This window comes from Lathyrus oleraceus, chromosome 4 (assembly GCF_024323335.1).
Source record: "Lathyrus oleraceus cultivar Zhongwan6 chromosome 4, CAAS_Psat_ZW6_1.0, whole genome shotgun sequence".
Taxonomy (NCBI): domain Eukaryota; kingdom Viridiplantae; phylum Streptophyta; class Magnoliopsida; order Fabales; family Fabaceae; genus Lathyrus; species Lathyrus oleraceus.
In genome coordinates, this window is record NC_066582.1 from 343,518,223 (window position 1) to 343,539,529 (window position 21,307).

Below are 21,307 nucleotides of genomic sequence, written 5' to 3' on the forward strand. Positions count from 1 at the left end.
TGTCATGATTGAAAATAATGAATTAAGTGTTTGGCATCAAGGCAAACATCTCTTGGCACAAAGGTGGACAAGTGTCCTAAAAGGGTGTATATGGGATTCCAAAGGAAAATGGTATTTGGTTTCAAATAAATAGTATATCACTGGGGTGAGTTGTTATCATTGAAGGTAGATGATGGATCATGAGAGATATGGATGGTTCCCTAAGGTAGAATAAGGAATAATTAGGATTATGCTCGTCAAGGATTCGCATCCTCGTTCCTACGTATTCTCATCATGCAATGAGAAAGTCAGATCATTTGTAGTTCGTGGAACTAGGAAAACAAGGAAAGATATAAATAGGTGTTTGCCTATGCAACTAGGACTAACAAGACAAACACAACTTCAATGGGATGATTACAGTGATGAATAATGTTGCTTTTACTAAAAGAACATGGTGACTTAGGGTACCGTGAAGCTAAATGCTTTGAACCAAAGAGTAAAGAGGTACATACTAAGATGTGGAGGGACAAAGGCATACCCACTATATTGTCATGACCGAAAAGAATGAATTAAGTGTTTGGCATCAAGGCAAACATCTATTGGCACAAAGGTGGACACGTGTCCTAAAATGGCAGGCATGATACCCAAAGGAGAATGATGATTGGTACAAGGAATAATATATAATTGTAGGGAACAAAAAATTTGAAACCAAAGAAGAATGGTATTGGATCCATGAAGGAATACACTCTAAACTAAAGAGTAAAGGAGGTATAGACTAAGATGTGGAGGGACAGAGGCATACCCACTGTATTGTCATAACCAAAAACAAGGAATTAGGTGTTTGGTATCAAGGCAAGCATCTTTCGGTTCAAAGGAAGGCATTGTTTATGGAATCCAAAGGGATAAAGCATTTGATCTCAAAAAGATGATATCGATTGATGAAGAATTATGAAGAATATGATTAATAAATAGGGTAGAAATAAATAAAGTAGCTCACGAAGAATCTGAATTCTCTTGCCTACATATTCTCACCGTGCAATGAGAAAGTCCGAGCTTTCGTAGTTCAGCCTACTAGTGCTGACAACAAAATGATTGAGGAAAAAGAATGATTTATTGACAATGGAATAGAGTATGGAGAGTGCTTGACAACCATTTGATGTGAATCATACTAAATTCTATGAATGAGGGCGAATGCTTTGAGTAGCTAGGGCCTACGCCCCGTATGCAAAGTCACTATAGAAAAGGATAGGAGAAACTCCGTCTCATCATTCTTCATTACTTAAGGCTTATAGCCTGTGATTTTTTCATCATAACTGGCAAGTTGTTGGAGAAGAATCCTCATTGCTGCTCCTTGAATTGATGTTGCTTTATATGAAGAAAACTTGGCAATTTGTTTGATTCACATTATACTAAAGTCTATGAATAAGGGTGAATACTTTGAATAGCTAGGGCCTACGCCTCGTACATAAAGTCACTCTAGACGAGGGTAGGAGTAACTTCGTCTCATCATTCCTCATTTCTTAAGGCTTGTGGCATACAATTTGAATTGTGTTTACCAAGTGTTGACCTTTGATATATCTTGTACAATCCACTGCTTGATTTGACTAGGATGCCTTGCATGAAAGTCTGGATTTGAAGCTTGGAGATCCACAACATTAGAATTAGTCCTATCAAGTGATCAATGGATTTTTGATCACTTGAATAGACTGTGGGATTATACATGATCAAATGATTTAGTTAATCAAAATTGTTTTTGATCAACTTGAATTAAGGGTTTGGATTAACTTGAAAAATGTCTGGTTAACCTAATATAAGGGTTAAGATTATTCACAAGTTATTCCTAAGGGTCATGTTAATCAGCTATTCCAATAAAATTTAATTAAACTAGATAATATTCTAAGTCAAAATTTAGTCCTAAAGGAACATGCATTTCTATGACTAAAATGACAAAAATAACCTCCTAAGGATAAAATGGTCAAATTTCATGGATGATTAATCAAGAAGTTAATTCCAAAAGTAAAATCTATTTAGAACTAAAACCAAAAATCTAAAATTCTAATTAGTCATAGAATTCCAAAACTCATCTAATTACATTCTAAGATTTCTAATTAAATCTAACAGTCCTAATTAAAATTCTAAAGCCTCAATCCTAAAATTCTAAACTTCCAATTAACCTAAGATTCCACTTAATTTCTAATATCCTAATTAATCTCTAATATTTTAAAATAATTCTAAAATTCTAATTATAACCTAATATCTAAATCTAATTAATTTCTAATTAAATCCTAATTAGGTCTAAAAATTCTAACCATAACCCAATTTCTCTAAAAAGATCAACACCATATCACCAAGATTAACAACAAAAAACTGGAATTAAAATGAGTTAATTGTGATTAAACATGGGACTAGTGAGATTATGGGCTATGAGTGTGTGATAGTTAAAGAGGGGTATTCATAGAGAAATGCTTGGGCCTAAGCCCAAGCTCTCAATGAACAACCCTGGTTCACGAACAAGGTCATGATGCAGAACTTCGGATCTCAGTAATATGCCAAGCCTTGAGCACTCTTTGCATCGCCATCTCGAAATCTCAGGTCCAAACGCGATTTGCACAGGAAGTTACTCAAGAATTCAAATCCATAACTCAAATCGGTCCCGCGCAATTAACATGTGAGCGACGCAACCAGCGTGAATCCGAGCTTCAAACTCTAATCGAAGAACCAAGAATCTTGATCGAGCGTGGAAATCAAAATGCAATCATCGAAAAGGAGTTTGCGAAACACAATTCTTGCATGCGAAATCGAAAATAACAAAACCAATGCAAAGCAGGGAACTCACCGATTCAAAGTTTCGGCATAGACAGGTTCTGATCTTCTTCCCTTTTGCCTTCAATCTTGCCTATACGCTTGCGAGTTTCATTTACACACGTGTTGCTATTCTGAATTTTCTTCATCCTTCTTTTTCTTTTTCCGTGATATTCGTCTTCTTCTCTTCGTTGCGAGATAGGTGCGTTTGATTGAGAGTTGCAGTGAAGCGTAGGAATGTGAATTGAGAGAACATGAGAATCTGAGAGTGTTGATTTGCTACTGATAATTGTGCAAGTGATTGAATGGATTCAAGATTGAAGGAGTTTGAGAGGATCTGATTTTTCTGTGCAAAAAAGTGAGCGTTCTCTAACTTGCAGAGTGAGTCATTTATAGGCGAGGGAAGAGAGTTAACTAGTGTTAACTCTGTTAACTTCATCCAAGTGGAAGTTGGTTAGCTGTTAGTTATCCTTTTAAATAAGTTGTTAGGTCCGTTATGTGAGCTTGGTGGTAGTAGCTTCATGTTGTAGTTTCGTTAACCCGTGGTCGGATAGACGTGGGTTTCTCAGGATGAATGTTGAGAACCTTCAGCAGGGCTTAACCGCTTTCCATTTCAGTTTGTTCCAAAAGTGTGAATTTTGCTATTCAGTAGGTTGTGCTGTATTGTGATGCCAAATTCTCACTATGAAATGGAATGGTTATATGGTTAGTTCCTTCTTTAAGATCAATTAAATTGTTATGGGTGGTGGTCCATGTTAGATGAATGGTTGGTATGTTAGAGGTTAGGAATCCTTGTTACAGTTAATCGGCCTCGGTTGAATTGGAAAACCGTGAGAGTTTTGGAAAGCTTTATTAATTCTTGCTGCTGTTAACTATTGGAGTTAGTGAATTGAATTGTGGCTGTTATTGACTGTTATTGTACTGAAGTTTGATCTGTTGTTGCAGGGCTAGTATACTTATGGCATGACAAATTTGGGCACGGATTAAGGGAGCGACCAAGATCGGCAATGGTTAGGAAGTTCTTTGCTTCAATTGATCATGGCTATGAGATTGTGGGTGAATATGGATGTTAAAAATCAGAATTTTTAGGTCACATGTTAGTTTAGATTTATTTTTTGGAACATTCCAATGTAATGTGCAATGAGTTTATCACATGAACTATGTATTAACATGAATTTGTGCACGTGAATCTTTTATGAATAAAGGTTGGATTTTGAATGAAAAATTGAAAATTAAATGAAATGGAAAGTTAAATTGCATTAAAGATAATTGATATGTATGGAAAGTTTGAATAGAGTTGCATTGAATGGATTTTATAATTTCATGGAAAGTGTGTGAATATAAATGGAAAACATTCATGAAAGGTGTAGTGGTAAATTTTTTTGAGATTAAACTATTGATTAACTTAACTCATAAAGTAAGAGTCACAACCACTCTTTTATTATTTCCAAAAGAAAAGGGAAAAAGTACGAAAAAAACGCAAAGAAGTTTTAAAACAAAACTAAAATAAAAAGAGATAAGGGTTCGGGGATTAGTTATGCAAAGAGAATGTATTGACATCCTAAACATCCATGGTACTCTATGAGAACCTTTTTGAAAATATGTACATTTTAGTTTGAAGAAGGTGTTGTTTTCAAAAGATTAGAGAGATGGGGAAGAAGTGTGTTTTTTCTTAATTTTTGTGTTTGCCAAGACTTTTGAAGTCTCATGCCTACGTACCAACAAAGTGTAATGGAGGACCAAAACCTTGTAGTTCATGGTAAAAATATCAAAGATGTTTGTTTTGATTCATTTTTAATGAAATGACATTTTGTCATTTTTAGGAGAATACTCAACTAACCACTCACGAAAATGAGAACTTTGCATCACCAGAGAGAAGGGCTCCAATTTGGATAAAGATCAACAAGTATGCTACTAGCTCTCTTAGATGGGAAAGAATTATCATAAATACTATGGGTATATGCGAATTACATCTCAACTATTGAAATGACTCATGTCTAAACTTTGAGAAAAGTTTTGAAAGGAAAAGTGCACAAAGGGGGACACAAAATGATTTGAATGAGTTATGCATTTTTAAGTCTTTTGAAATTGGTCTGAATATGCTTAAGATGGATTAACATTTATTAGGAAAAAGGTTTTGAAAATTTTATTGAGAAAGTGGTTCAAGTTTGAAATCAAGAAGATTTTTTAAAAGAGGGGAAATATTTTGAAAATCAAAGAAAGAGAGGAGAAGAAGAGACTATCTTAGAGCATAGAGTAAAAGCTAGGGAGGAAAGGTCTAACAAATAGATAGCAAGCTTTGTGACATAAGTCAAGCAAGAATTCTCTCCTTTGGATTAAACCTCAAGCAAACCAAATAAGCAAAGAATAATCATGCATAAGATGAAACCAAAATAACCAATCCAAGTCTTCACAAATAAGTTCAAAGTCAAAGGTATTAGATGAATTCCAAGGTCTTAAATCACAATCTCCCAAAGCAAAGGTCAAGGTCCTAGCTCTAAGTCCATAACTCCATAACAATGCTAAGGATGATAAACTCAAGTCCACGAATCAAGGGAAACAAAACTTTTAGAGATTTTTTCTTTATTAATGTTTTTTTAACAAGGAAATGAAAGTCCCAATGGACAAAGAACAAAATAATAAGCCATAAAACAATATGATATGAGATGCTAAAATAAAAGTATAAAGTAAATAACAAGAAATAGAAGCATAAAACAAATGACATCAAAATAAAGCTAATGTAATAAGATGTTAGTAAATTATATTAGTGATAAAAAATGAAAGATGTTTTGGCCATTTTTTGGAGAACACTAAACTATTCACCCACAAGCATGGAATATGAACCTATGTATTACCATGAGAAGGGATCCGACTTGGATAAAATCGACAAGTATGCCACTAGCTCTCACAAATGAAAATGGAGCAATATTTTCACACTATGCCATGAGGAATAAGAGACTTATAAAATCACTTATGAAAATGCCTTACTCCCGGGACAAATTTAGCGCTATGTTAAGCAATCATAATTAGACTTATGTAGAAGTCACAACTATCTGAGACCGTTCAATAATAATGTTAGTGTTAATGCATGCTAGAGAAATGATATGTAAACAATTTACCTAAAGTCATGCCACATAAAAAGAAAAAAAGAAATGATCAAGCACAAAGGTTAGGAGGATGGTCCATTACTTCAATCCATACTTCATAGTGCTTAGGACAAACTTATGCATCAATTCAAAGTATCTTAAATACCTCATGATCAATTAGGAGGTAGATTTGAAATGATGAAAGTTCATCAAGTACCAATCCATACATCATGAACAAGATGGACACAAGCCATCCATTTGATCTTGAGGAAAGAAAGAGATGAAGAAGAAGGGGGCAAGAGAAATCACACCCAAATTGGATCAAAGGTTTGATCAAGTCATCATTAAAATCAATCACCCATTTTGCTGGATTAAAGTTTTTACCCCATCAACACCCAAGATCTATTGAGTTTGATGAGACCTATGGTCCAAACCATCATGATCCAAGGACAACATAAGTCAACAAAGGTCAAACAAATATAAAATGAAATTAAATAAAATAAAAATGCACTAAAAGTATTTTTAAATGAATTTAAAAATGGAAATAATATAGAAAAAATTCATGAAGTCCTTCAAAACACCAAATAAATGGCCAAGAAAATTATGGGAGGTTGAAAATAAAATAAGAAACATATGATAGTTTTTTCAGAAACTAAAAAAAGCAGAAAAACATTTTTAGACTAATAAAAACAAAGGAGAAAAGAAAAATTCCATGAAAAATAGAAAATCGGTGAAATAAAATGTGAAATAAATAAGAGTCAGATGAAGAAAAATAAAAGAGAATTCTAGAATTTATTTTGAGATTTTTTGGATGTAAAATGAATTTTCTATGAATTTTAAAAGAAAATGAAATTAAAAAATTAAAATAGAAAAAGAATTAAAATCAGAAAAAACACGGAGCGTTGGATGAAGCCTCATTAATTGACGTGGCAGATCCAACACTCCTCAGGTTAAGGTGCCCGATGGAATTTAGCTAAAATGAAACACGTGATTGCATTTAAATTGAACCAATAAGATTATTTCATTTTTCCAGCGTGTCTCAAACTCAGATGACCTGAGATAAACTGCGGTCGTTGTAGCGGGAAATTCGTGATCATCAAGCTATTGACAAGCTAGAGATCAAATAACAAGAGTCGCCACCGCGATTTTATTGTTTCCAAGGGAAAAGGGAAAAATGCGAACAAAACCCAAATAGTAAGAAGTTTTCAAATAAAAACTAATAAAAGTCAGAGATCACAGGTAAGGGGGTTGGTTACACAGAGGGAAGGTGTTAACACCCAAAGTGTCGTAGGTACTCCTAGGGAGCCCTTTTTGCGTGCATATGTATTTTGTACAAAGTGACGTTTACAAACAAATAGAATGGGGGGATGAGAAAAGAATTTATTAATTATATTTTTGTGTTTGACAAGACCTTCTGTCTCGTTCCTACGTACCAACATATAAATAAGGGATCAAAACCTCGTAGTTCGTGCTATAAATTTCAAAATGAGTATGTTGGTTTTAACAAAAATTAAGTTTGAAAGACACAAGGGCCTAAAATGGTTTGAATGAGTTAGTTCTTTTTGGCTTTTTGAAAGTTTAGGTCAAGTATAGTTAAGTTAATTTACAAGTTTGATTTAAGAAAATAAGTTTTGAAAATGCAATGACATAAGGCCAAAGTTTCTACCTTTTTGAAAATGGTCAAAGTTTAGAACAAAAAGTAGTTCACACAAAGAAGGTTTTGAAAGTGGAGGGAGAGACTTTGAAATTAAAGAAATGGGGAGAAGATGAAGAGACTACCCTAGATACAAGAAATTTAAAAGTTTAAAGTTGAAAAGATCTGACCAAATGGGAGCAATCCAATAGACAAGTATGTCAATAGAAACCCAGAATTCCCTTGGACTTTTTAGAATCAAGCAACACACAAATGCACAATTATATCAATCTTGAAGAGCAAAGGCATCAAATAAAGATGGCCTCATCCAAGCTTATCCACTTCAACGATCTTCTTCAAAATAGCCCATGTAGCAGATGAAGTCCACAAGTCATAGGTTCAACATAACAGCTTAACAGGGATCAATGTTGCAGATGAATCTAGAGAGATCTAGAATGATGTATCAGATGAATTCAAACTTGCAAGTACTTGGTCTTCAATAAATTGGCATTGGCCAAGTCCATTAGCAAAGGAATGTTGCCTAAACTCTAAGTCCAATTGGGGAGATCAAAACAACAGTCCACTCAAAAAGTCTTTTAGGGTTCTTGTTATTATTATGTGCATTAATGGTCAAAGACCAAACAAACAAGGCAACAATGTATATCACACAAAATGGTCTAAGTGGACAAAGTGAAAATTGCATAAACATAAACAATTAGAATGATATGTACAATGACAAATGATAAAAATAAATTGCATTAAAAGTAAAAGCTTGAAAGTAAAGGTTAATGGTTAGCAAGTCAATAGTTAATTTTGTTTTGCTTTTGATTTCAAGATATTCTTTGAAGAACACTCAACCCACTTGCCACAAGCATGGATCCTTGAACCAAAACATCTTCCAAAGGAAGGAAAGAAGGCCAAGTTTCCACACAATAGCATGGAAGAGGGGAGACTTACAATCTCATTAACTAGAATGCTTATGCCTTTATGTCACAAATTTAGCGCTATGTTAAGCAATCGTAATTGGACTTATGTAGAAGTCACAACTATTTGAGGCCGGGCAATAAACTTTTGGTGTTAATGCATGTTGGAGACATAGTATTAAGAACTATGCTCATTAAACATACCACAAAAAAAAATATGGAAAGGTGTGGCCTAATCTCATCCATACTCATGTTAATCTTTCAATCAACTAGCATTAGGACTTTGAGATGTCATTGGCCAATTGAAAATGAAAGGATGAAGAAGGGGAGTTAGGTGAAGAGGGAAAGGGATGAATGAGATCACAAGTTGGTCAAAGGAAGACTTTTACCAAATTAATATTATTCATTCATTTTGGGAGATGGAATGTACATTCCATCAATCCCCTAAATCCAATAATATTAACTTGACAAAGTCAAATCAACCTTGACCAAGGCCCAACAACAAATGAGAAACTCAATTAAGTCAATACAAATGGTCAACATAATTAAAATGACATTTATTCAATTAAAAATATTAAAATAATGCATTAAATTTAAATATGTTTTGTCCAAACCCTAAAATCACATCAAAACACCAAATAAATGGCCATGTGATTTATCATAGGTCAAACAAGGTCAAAGGACCTTGGATAAAAAAATTCATAATTTTTGAACACTTAAAGATGTTTTTAAACAATTAAAAACAAGTGAAAAATAAATTAATTCATGAAAAATATTAATAATGATCCAAAAAATGATTTTAATTCAGAATATGAAAGAGAAAAATATTTGAAAATTTTCAGTGAAAGCCCCATATTTTTTGGATCAATATTAAATTTATTATGAATTATTGAAAATAATGGAATTAAATGGAAAATCAGAAATTACAAAAAAACGTGGACCATCAGATCTCCCTCATTAATTGAGGTGGCAGATCTGATGATCCGAAACACGCGTTCCATGTGTTCCTTAGTCAATAACGTGGCAAAATGAGTAATCAAATCAAGCGGTCCAGATTATAACGTGGGACTTGGATCAAGTGGTCCAGAGGTGAGACACCTCATCGCCGAAGCCAAAGCTCCGGTCATCTTCCCCGGTGAGCTCCACCGGTCTGGTTAAGATGAACCATCACCAAAATGCAAAACAGGGACATGATTTTAAAGACAAAACATCACTGAGCAAGAATATCACCTCCATTTCTTCCAATTCCAACTATATTGAGAGATATGTGGAATTGAAATATGAGGTTCATGATCTGAGTTGCTTCGATTCATCACCAAAACAACTCAAACACCTTGCCTACATTGGTAGGACTTCAGCCAACACAATAATCAAGAGAATTGAGCAAGAAACAAGGAGAATCGAAGAGATCAAATTTTCTAAAATTTACCTTCAATGGAGGTCTGAACTTTTTAGATCTCGATCTGAATTGTGCTTTGCTTCACTCCAATAGCTTGCAGAAGAAGAATGGAATGGCTTAGAATCAATGGACTCCTGGAGAATTGAATTCCAAAATAGTGGATATTCAAGCTCAAATTCAGTTGAATTTTTCAGGTTTATCCTCTCAATGTGAAGTGTTCTCTGTGGGGAATCAAAGATGGCGTAGTGTGTCTGTTGATTATGAGCAATTGAGCTTCAATTTATAGAGGATTCAAGTGTTAATTGCACACTCCATTCAAGTTTCTAAAATTGGCAAAGTGAGGCCAGCTGATGCATGGGCGCGCACAGGCCCATCAAATGATTGCCAAAAGTCCAAATTTGAAGTTCAGATATGTTGAATCAAGCTTGGAATGCAAGGCAATTGAGAATTTGAATTTGAAGTTTGATCCATGACACATGATATCAACCTGTTTAAGCCATGCGCAGCATATGCATTTCTCATCCAAAATGCATGAATTTTAGCTCTTTGGAAAGGTGAGATTAAGAGGAACAAGTTTGATGTTGAACACTTTTTCATTTGGAGCTTGGAACTTTGAGGTATTTGAGGTGGAAGTTTGGAAAAATTTGACATATTGAAAATTTTCTAAGTGTCAAGCCATATGTCTCAATATTCCACCTTGCCTAATTTTTTATGGGAGCTTCAAATGAGAAAAATGTTTTCATCAAAGTTGTATCTCTCTTAAAGACATTCAAAATGGTCATAAATTTCATGTCATTTGGATTTGAAATGATAGAGTAATGCATTTTTGAAGTTTGGCAAAATCACTTGATCAATGGTATAGGTCAAAAATGACCTATAATGTAGCCTCATATCACATGTGCAAAGAAGTTGAATTAGCTCCCACTCCAAACATAAAAGTTGAAGTAGACACATTGAATTTGATGGTGCAACTTGGAAATATTTCATCTCATAAAAAATGAGCAAGTTATGGCCTTGGGAAGTTGACTTTCAAATTAGGGTTTAGACAAAATGACCTATAATGTTTCAACATAGAAAATGATTTTCCAAGAAAAAATAGCTCTAGGTATCAACATGAAAATTGTTTATAATGTCATTTATAGTAAGTTTTCTCTTGGAATCATTTTCATATGATGAAAATTGTAGGAGATAGGGTCTAGGGAGACCCAGTTTTGGTCAGATGAATTCATATGGCCAACCACCATCAACCAACTTGCTAATTTCCAATTCTCTTGACTTTCTTGGCTTATGGTAGATTACATATGCATAAGATGATGAAATTTGAAGTGTCCCTTGAGAAATTTGATCAGTTGGTGAGATAGCTTGTTGGAGAAGTCACTCAAGATACCTAGCCAAACTAGGATTTCCAAGGCCAATCACCCTCAAACTCTTGAAGCAAACTTGATCAATATAACATGTAGAAGCAATTGGGACTAATACATGACACTCATAACCATTCTTGAATCAAATTTTGATTATGCTCTTTGTTCATGAGGGTCTCAAACCCTAGATATGATCAATGAATCAAGGATATCATGTCCCCTACCTATAAAAGAGTTAGACAACTACAAAGACATATTTTTGGTATTTTGGTTAGTAAAAATGATAAGATACAAGTATGATATAATCACAAAATGCTTGGTGATCTCTCCTAAAAACAAACCCAATGAAGAAGGGGTAAGGAGGATACCAAGGTATGATCCCAATGCTAATGCTTGTGATGAAATTGCATGAGGGATCTTAGGGTCAAAATTGGGGTATTACAGTCGTCTTCTTTGATGGTCCTCCACCGGAGTTTCATTGTTTGGTAAATTCAGGACGAGACCCCCACCAATGTGATCGCCTCCTAATCACGAATTCAACCTCATGCTCCAAATTCATTTATCTAAACTGAGAACGGGGAATTTCAAAGAAGTTTCAGAAGCAAGCAAGCCATGAAAAATTAAATTAAATGATTAACATGATCAATCAACACCAGATAAGCTAGGGGAAATCATCTGAGAGTAAAGGACTACATTGTTGTAACTTGTTTGAGTCCAAATTATGCTCAGAACTATCTTGTCCAAATGGTGATCAGAAGTTGATGAAGCTCGATCTCGTTAGAGCACTTCAGGAGGTCTCAGAGCTTGAGAATTGTTGCAAAAGATTAAGAGGATGCCTAAGATGCTAATGGAATCATGAAATTGGATTGAAATAAGTTGGAACTCAAAACACAATAGTTGATTTTTTTTGGAAAACTTCAGATTGCAGCAGAGGTTTCTTGGCTCTCAAAAGCTTGGAAATGAATGCAGTAGCTTCCTCTATTTATAGGGAATGTGTTTTGATCCAAATACGTGTGGAATCAAGCTGAATTCGTGTAAAACGAATTTGATCATGAAGTGAGAAAAATATGACTTACAACTCATCAAAACTCAACCAAATGATGCATTTCAAGGGTCAATTAACTTTTGGAGACTTGGTTAAACATGTTTAGATCCAAAACATGTGCTAATTTGGCTTAGAATTGAGATTAGTGAAGTTCAAATTTCGGGCAGTGGTGATTTCTTCAGTCCCAAGTCACCATATTCAACTTAATTGGGCATCTTCCTCAAGAGGCTTTTTGGTCCCATTCTTTTTGCAATGTGTTAACATCATAACAAAGATTACAATGTGCCAAGAAAGGTTGCATTTGGATGCTTGAGCATAAAGTTATGGCATGTTGAAGTTGGCAAGAAAAATTGGTCATACAACTTAGAAAAATTTAAGTATCCAATGGCTGAAAATGACCTGTAATGTCTCAATGAATTCCATGGCCTTCCAAGTAAAATTTGACTTTGGTCATTGATGCAAGCTTGTTGAGGGCATCACAAATAGTATTATGCAAAAATAATCAGGCTCAAATTTTGAAAGTTGAGGAGGTTATGATCCTTGAAAGTTGAGAAAAAGTCACTTGAAGATAGGTCAAATTTCACTAAGTCCACAATTGACCTATAATGTCTCCAAACTTTTGATGATCCTCCCAGCATATTGGATCTTGTCATGCAAAGAGAAGTTATAGAGGATGTTAATAAGAGTCATATGCAAAAAGAAGCATTCAAAAATGTTGATAATTGAAGGAGTTGTGATCCTTTAAACTTTGACTTCAAATGTTGACTTTTTGGTCAAACCACTTGGGACAAACTTATGTACTTGGACTTTCCTTGCATTTAAAAGAACACGGATGATCATATTAACTCAAAATAAGGTGTCCTTGAATGTCTCTTGATTATATTTCTCAAAGCTTGAGGTAACTTAGTGAAGAAGGCATGGAAGTAAACACATGAACCTTTGACTTTCCTTGAGAAGTAAGCAACAAAAATTTGATGTATTCTTGACCAAAATGAGATTGAAAGGTGATTTAGAACTTTAGAGGTCATGAATTGAAATATAGCCCCTTGGGAACCAATGGTTAGCCACACTTTGCTAAGAAATCAAAGAAAACATAGCTGAGGAGTTATGCTTGATACTCTTGATGAAAATCCCTACCTTGCACAATAAACTTAAAGAAAACAAAACATATTTTGCTATTTTGATTAGTGGTTAGATAAGAAATGAACATATAAACACAAAGTTAAAACACCAACAAAGAGGTACTTGATGATCCCTGCAAAAGGCAAACCTAAATATGAGAGGGAGAAGGACCAAAAGGTGACCTTGTTTGTGTGCAAGGATGCCGATGGTATGTGGGATTGGATTTTGAATGTTGAATTTGAATTAAATGGGAAACATATATGGATTGGATTTTGAATGTTGAATTTGAATTAAGTGCACCACAAATGGAAAAAAGGGATTAATGGTTAATGAACTTGAATTATTGCTAACCAAAATGCAAATTGAACCAATTGTAAATGATCAATGATGGCAAAATCAAATATTCCTTTGAATGGATAGTCGACTTTGGTCAACTTGGTTGACCAAAAAGTCAACAGTTGACCAAATCCAGCTGTGGACTTTGAAATGTAAACAAGACATGGTATGGTTTGTGACACAATGATTAATGTTCAAATGTTAAGCAACAATGGACGAATCAAAATGGAACCACTGCTTGAATGAAATGAATCATCATTGATCATCTAAATCACATGAACAAAATGAATTAAGACATATGGATGAATCAAGAATCAAATGCCTATAATGCCCTCATGAAACACAAACAAGTGGATCAAGAGATCAACCATCATGAATCATGAATTACGGACCATGGGCCTTCGTATTTGCAAGTACTAGGAGACCTAAGTCGGTGGTCTAGGCAATGTTAAATAGGATGCACATGTGGGTTCCTAAACCAAGCCTTAAATCAGATGATGTATCAACCATGTAGGCATGTAGATTTGATGATGGATGATGCATGATATGACAGTCAAACACCTCTCCCCGATGAATTAGGGTTTCAAACAAACACAAGGTGAAAAGTCAAGCCACAAGGTGCATTAGGACCAAATCTTTCCTGATTAGGGTTTCATGAGGCACACCCCCTGATCAGAGTTTCTAAACCAAGCATAAAGCTCTACAACACATCCCAACACATAAGCCCAATATTAGGGTTTAGATCAAGTCAATGCTCAAAAGGTCAATCACATGTAAAGTCAAGAATTAGGATTTTGATGCACATATGAATATCATATTATGGACTTCATGAATCAAAGTGTCAAGAGAGAATGGAATTAGGATTTGCATCCCCCATGATGAGCAATTATATAATCTTCAAACAAAACCCTAGTTTGAATCAACCATAAGCTTTGAATCCATGGTGCTTGTTAGAAGGTGTTAATCATGAATGAATGAGGCATGAATGGGTACAGATGAATCTTAAGTCATATGTTGAGTAATGAAATTCTGGTATCAGATATAAGATATCGAAGGTAATGTCACGACACTAATATCTGTTAACATACATAGGATAACGATACAGAATGGTAAAGCAAATGACACAAGCAATTATTAACCCAGTTCGGTGCAACTCACCTACGCCTGGGGGCTACCAAGCCAGGAAGGAAATTCACTAAAATAGAATTAGTTCAAAGACTCTCCGTACACTTCAACAAGTTACATTCTTTCTCACCTAATCTCTACCCGTGCAATTTCTACATAAGCACTCTTAGATATGAGAACCCACTCACTTCCCTACAATCACACCTGTGATCTTAAACAACAATCCCTTGAGAAAAGAAAAATACTTTTTAATTACACACTCTTGATTTTACTTCACAGTTTCAATCAAGAAGACACACTCTTGATCTTGGTTCACAACTTTGATCAAGAAGACACACACTCTTGTTTAACAGCTTTAGAGTGACAAATTACAACCACAAATCAGTCCAATTCAATCATCAATGGATGACTTGAATGGCTTACAAGTCTCATGACTAAACAAACACAAACCCTAGCTCTCTCTCTATATTTCGCTCAGTCTTGGTTGTGTATTCAAATAGGTTTTCTAAGTCCCTTTTTATAGAAGCATCCAGCTGGGCTTGGACATCTTGAAAACCCTAAATCTATTTTCCAATCAAATCTTTTTATAACAGCTGGTTAGATCTCCTTGGAAAATAGGTAAATCTGGTTGTAATCCATGATTGAATGCGCCAACTAATCAGATCTTCAATCATACAAAGATTGCCATTAATTGTGCAATCAAAAAACACCAGACATTCATACTGAATGTTCTGTGTACAGGATGTCGTGACATCGGGTCTGATATCCTGGAAAAATCCTGCATAATCCAATAATTCCTTTTATAACTTCCAGCAGGTACAACCATATCAGATGCCATGACCTTGTGTATGTCATCTGAAACAATCCTGCATGAACATGTATTTCATTTAAGCTCCAGTAGGTACATCCAATATCAGAAGCCATGGCATTGTTTGTGGCATTCTGAAACAATCCTGCATGAACATGTTCTTGAACTCCAGCAGGTACATAGGATATCTCATGTTAAGACATCACACATAACATCTTGTGAACATTCTTTGTTTTACCAAAATTGCTGCCAACACTTAGAATCAACAAACTCCCCCTTTGGCAAATTTTGGCTAAAACATATATTTGTCCTTTTTGTTCACAAGGTAAACTATCAGTAGTTAAACAACTTAACAGTAGTTTAAACAGCAGCAGAAGCAACACAATTACTAGCTATAGCTACTAGTAATACACACATGCACAAGGGTACTTCTCCTCCCCCTAATCTGTGCAACACAAACAGAATTACTAGTTATGGATGCAACTAGTAAGACACACAAATGCACAAGGGTACTCCTTCTCCCCCTAAATCTGTGCACACAACAAACAGTCTCCATGAACATAACAGCTACTGTAACTCCAACACTTGTACTAGCCAGAATGTCATTCTGACATCTGCTTCAACATCAACACCTGTGCACCATATCAGACATCCTCTTTGACATCTGTAAACAGAACAACATTCTATTTTAACACCTGTGCACTTCCTTTAATAATAGCTGTCCTCCAGCTATATACATCTCACAACCTCCACAACAGCTTCCATATCAGCACTTCTCCCCCTTTTTAGTCAAAATTGACCAAAGGTGACCTTTTTCAAAAACAATAAAACTTCAGTCTTTCAAACATCAGCATCAGAATAGCTTCCAGCCACATAGTTTAGTCTTCGCAGCAACACAGTTTACCCAGTTAGAAATATCCTCTGGGATAACCACAAACTCCTTTACTTGCTATAGGTTCTCATGAACACAGATCCCCAACTTCCCCCTTAAACATTCAAATTGATTGGCATCCAAAGCTTTAGTGAAAATGTCTGCTAATTGCTTTTCAGTAGTAACATGCTCCAGAGTTATGATCATCTCTTCTACAAGTTCTCTGATGAAGTGATGACGAATGTCAATGTGCTTTGTCCTGCTATGTTGAATAGAATTTTTGGAAATATTTATGGCATTCAGGTTATCACAGTATAATGTCATGACTTCTTGTGTGACATTGTATTCAGACAACATCTGCTTCATCCAGACCAGTTGAGAACAGCTACTCCCAGCTGCTATGTATTCAGCTTCAGCAGTGGATAGAGATACACAGTTTTGTTTCTTGCTAAACCATGAAATCAGATTGTTCCCCCAAAAGAAGCATCCCCCAGATGTGCTTTTCCTATCATCAGCACTTCCAGCCCAGTCAGCATCACAGTAACCAGTCAACATGGATCCAGATCCATGAGTATACAACATCCCATAGTCACTGGTGCCATTGACATATTTCAGTATTCTCTTCACTTGGTTTATGTGACTGACTTTTGGTTCAGCTTGATACCTAGTACAAACACCTACAGCAAATGCAATGTCAGGTCTTCTTGCTGTGAGATATAGCAGACTTCCTATCATGCTTCTGTATAGACTCTGATCTACACTGACACCATTTTCGTCTTTGGAGATTTTCACATGAGTAGGAGCAGGTGTCCTTTTATGGCTTGCATTTTCCATGCCAAACTTCTTCACAATGTTCTTGGCATACTTGCTTTGAGATAGAAAGATAGTGTCTTCCATCTGTTTGACTTGTAGCCCAAGAAAGTAGGTCAGTTCTCCAACAAGGCTCATCTCAAACTCAGATTGCATTTGTCTAACAAAATGTTCAACCATCTGTTCTGACATCCCACCAAATACAATGTCATCTACATATATTTGTGCCACCATGAGCTTTCCTCCTTCATTCTTTACAAACATAGTTTTGTCAATACCTCCTTTCCTGTATCCATTGTCAGTGAGGAACACTGTGAGTCTCTCATGCCAAGCCCTGGGAGCTTGCTTCAACCCATAGAGGGCTTTCTTTAATCTGTACACATGCTGTGGAAGATTTGGATCTATGAATCCTTTAGGCTGTTCAACATATACTTCTTCATTTAAGTAGCCATTCAGGAAGGCACTTGTTACATCCATTTGAAACAGCTTGAATTTCAGAATACATGCCACCCCAAGCAATAGTCTAATGGACTCAAGGCGAGCTACAGGAGCAAATGTTTTATCAAAGTCTACTCCTTCAACTTGAGTATATCCTTGAGCTACTAATCTAGCTTTGTTTTTAGTAACAATCCCTTGTTCATCAGATTTATTCTTATATACCCACTTTGTTCCTATGACATTTACTCCTTCAGGTCTAGGAACCAATTCCCATACTTCATTCCTCTTGAATTGGCCTAACTACTCTTGCATGTCATTGATCCAGAACTCATTAGTCAAGGCTTCCTTGATATTTCTGGGTTCAATCTTTGACATAAAGCAACCATGTGAGATCACTTCCCTTGATCTAGTAGTGACTCCTTTATCTGGATCTCCTATGATAAGATCTTTTGGATGATCCTTCTGAATTCTGATAGAGGTTCCCTTGTTGATTTTGTCATCTTCAGGTTCAGCTTGAGGAGGTTCTTCTTCCTTATTTTTGTCTAAGAAGTCAGCTGGAGAATCATTCAGAGATGTCTCGACATCGTCTGTGACATCCGTCTGTTGGTCATCAACAACAACATTAATGGATTCCATCAATACATTAGTTCTGGAATTAAAGACCCTGTAAGCTCTGCTGTTTGTTGAATAGCCCAGAAATATTCCTTCATCACTTTTGGGATCCATCTTCCTTCTTTGCTCACGATCAGCCAGGATATAACATTTGCTACCAAATACATGGAAGTATTTGACTGTAGGTTTTCTTCCTTTCCAGACTTCATAAAGGGTTGTGGGAGTCCCTTTCTTTAATGTCACTCTGTTGTGAACATAGCAGGCTGTGTTCATGGCTTCAACCCAAAAATGATAGGGTAATTTCTTAGCATGAATCATAACTCTGGCTGATTCTTGAAGAGTCCTATTTTTTCTTTCCACCACACCATTTTGCTGGGGAGTGATGGGAGATGAGAACTCATGATGATTTCCTTTTGAAGAGCAGAATTCAGCAAATTTGCTGTTCTCAAACTCCTTCCCATGATCACTTCTAATTTTGACAAAAGGAATTTCTTTTTCCCTTTGAAGTTTCAGACAAAGCTCCTTAAAGACTTCAAATACATCAAATTTTTCTCTTATAAAATTGATCCAGGTGTATCTGGAGAAATCATCCACCACCACATATGCATATTTCTTCCCACCAAGGCTTTCTACTTGCATGGGTCCCATCAAGTCCATATGAAGGAGTTCCAGGACTTTGGTAGTCGTGTCATGTCTGAGCCTCTGGTGTGACATCCTTGTTTGTTTTCCAATTTGACATTCTCCACAGATTTTTCCCTCATCAATCTTTAAGTTGGGAATTCCTCTAACAACTTCAACTGATATGATCCTCTTCATACCTTTAAGGTGCAGATGGCCCAATCTTTGATGCCATATCTTCACTTCTTCTTCTTTGGCTAAGGTACACATTGAAGAGTATCCAGTTTCTTGAGAGCTCCACATGTAGCAGTTGTCTTTGGACCTAACTCCCTTCATGATTACTTTATTTTCTTTGTTAGTAATCAGACATTCAGTTCTGGTGAAGTTTATATTCAGACCTTGATCACACAGTTGACTGATGCTTATAAGATTAGCAGTTAATCCCTTAACAAGTAGGACATCATTAAGGTCAGGAACTCCAGGGCAATCCAGCCTACCCATTCCCTTGATTTCACCCTTTGCACCATCACCAAAGGTAACATAACTCATGGCATGAGGATGAAGTTCAGTTAGCAGATTTTTGTTCCCAGTCATATGTCTGGAGAAACCACTGTCAAAATACCAATCTTCTTTGGCTGAAACTCTGAGGGAAGTGTGAGCTATTAGACTTGTGACCTTTGTCTTAGGAACCCATTGCTTTTTGTTGACAGTCTTGTGATGCTTGGACCTTGATTGGTATTGAGACTGAACAGGGCCAGGATAGCCACATAGCTTATAGCAGAAGGGCTTCAGGTGGCCAAATTTTCCACAGTATTGGCATTTCCATCTTTGATGCTTCCCTTTTTGCTGTTGTGACATCTGATATGACATCTCAGGTTTGCTTTTAACATGGCTGCACTTAGGTTTGGATTTTGGTTTGCAACCAGTGTAACTGCACTCAGCCTTGAATCCAATGCCAGATTCGTTTCCTGTTATTTGGCCAGTCTGGAGAATCTTGTCTAAGATGGCAGATCCATTGTTAAGCATTCTTACATACTTAGTCATCTCATCTAGTTTGGATTTCAAGAATACAACTTTAGTCTTCAATTTTGAGATGGTTTCCACAAACTCTTCCTTTTCATTTTCCAGCTGAGCTATCACTTTCTTCTGGCTTTCAACTTGTCTGCACACTCCTGCACTTCTGTGGCACAACTCTTTGTAGGTAGTGGCCAGCTCTTCAAAGGTTCTTTCATCATCAATTAACTCTTCCTCAGACCTCCATCTTCCTGCCAATCCAGTCACATGGTTTGTAGCTTCTTCTGTTTCACTTCCATCAGACCAAGAGGCCACAAGACTCCTTTTTTGTTTCTTGAGGTAGGTCCCACATTCAGTTTTAATATGACCATACCCATTACACTCATAGCACTAAACTTCTTTGGGATTTTCTTCAGACTTTGTTTTCTTACCAAAGCTGTTGGATTTACTGATGTCAGATGTGATGTTCTTGACATTGCCCTTTGCTCTCACATCTACCTTTTTCACCAGTCTGTTGAACTGTCTTCCCAGCATTGCTATCTCATTTTCCAGGTCTTCATCAATATCTTGACCACCTTCCTCATCTTCCTCTTCAGTGTTTGACATAAATGTTATGCTCTTGGCTTTCTTTTCAGCTCCATCACATATTCCCATCTCAAATGTTTGGAGGGATCCAATTAGCTCATCAACTCTCATATTTGAGATGTCTTGAGATTCTTCTATGGCTGTTACTTTCATAGAAAATCTCTTGGGGAGTGATCTGAGTATTTTTCTTACTAACTTCTCATCTGACATCTTCTCACCCAAAGCTCCAGAGGCATTGGCAATTTCAAGGATACTCATGTAGAATTCATGAATATTTTCATCTTCTTTCATCCTTAAGTTCTCAAACTTGGTGGTGAGAAGCTGTAGTCTAGACATTTTCACTCTAGAGGTGCCTTCATGAGTGGTTTTGAGAATGTCCCAAGCATCTTTAGCTACTTCAGAGGTGTTTACTAATCTGAAGATGTTCTTGTCCACTACATTGAAGATGGCATTCAATGCTTTAGAATTTCCAAGGGCTAGGTCGTCCTCCTCCTTGGACCATTGTTCTTCAGGCTTTTTCTCAGCAGTGGCTTCTCCTTCTTTAGTAACTACAGGGTGCACCCAGCCTGTCAACACAACCTTCTAAGCCTTGTTATCAAGAGATTTTAGAAAGGCTACCATTCGAGGTTTCCAATAGTCATAGTCAAAACCATCCAAAATTGGTGGCCTGTGAACATATCCTCTATCTCTCTCCATTATACCAGAAAGTATTGCCCCTAGATCTCACCCAGAACCAGAGC

General features: G+C 36.1%; 1 long non-coding RNA gene across 1 annotated transcript; it reads left to right on the forward strand.

The window, feature by feature from the left end:
• The first annotated feature begins 2,393 nt into the window (after positions 1–2,393).
• LOC127075395 (uncharacterized) lies at positions 2,394–4,023 on the forward strand. Its single transcript, XR_007786428.1, has 2 exons — positions 2,394–2,840; positions 3,727–4,023. It is a non-coding gene; the product is annotated as an uncharacterized LOC127075395 (long non-coding RNA).
• The last annotated feature ends 17,284 nt before the right edge of the window (positions 4,024–21,307 follow it).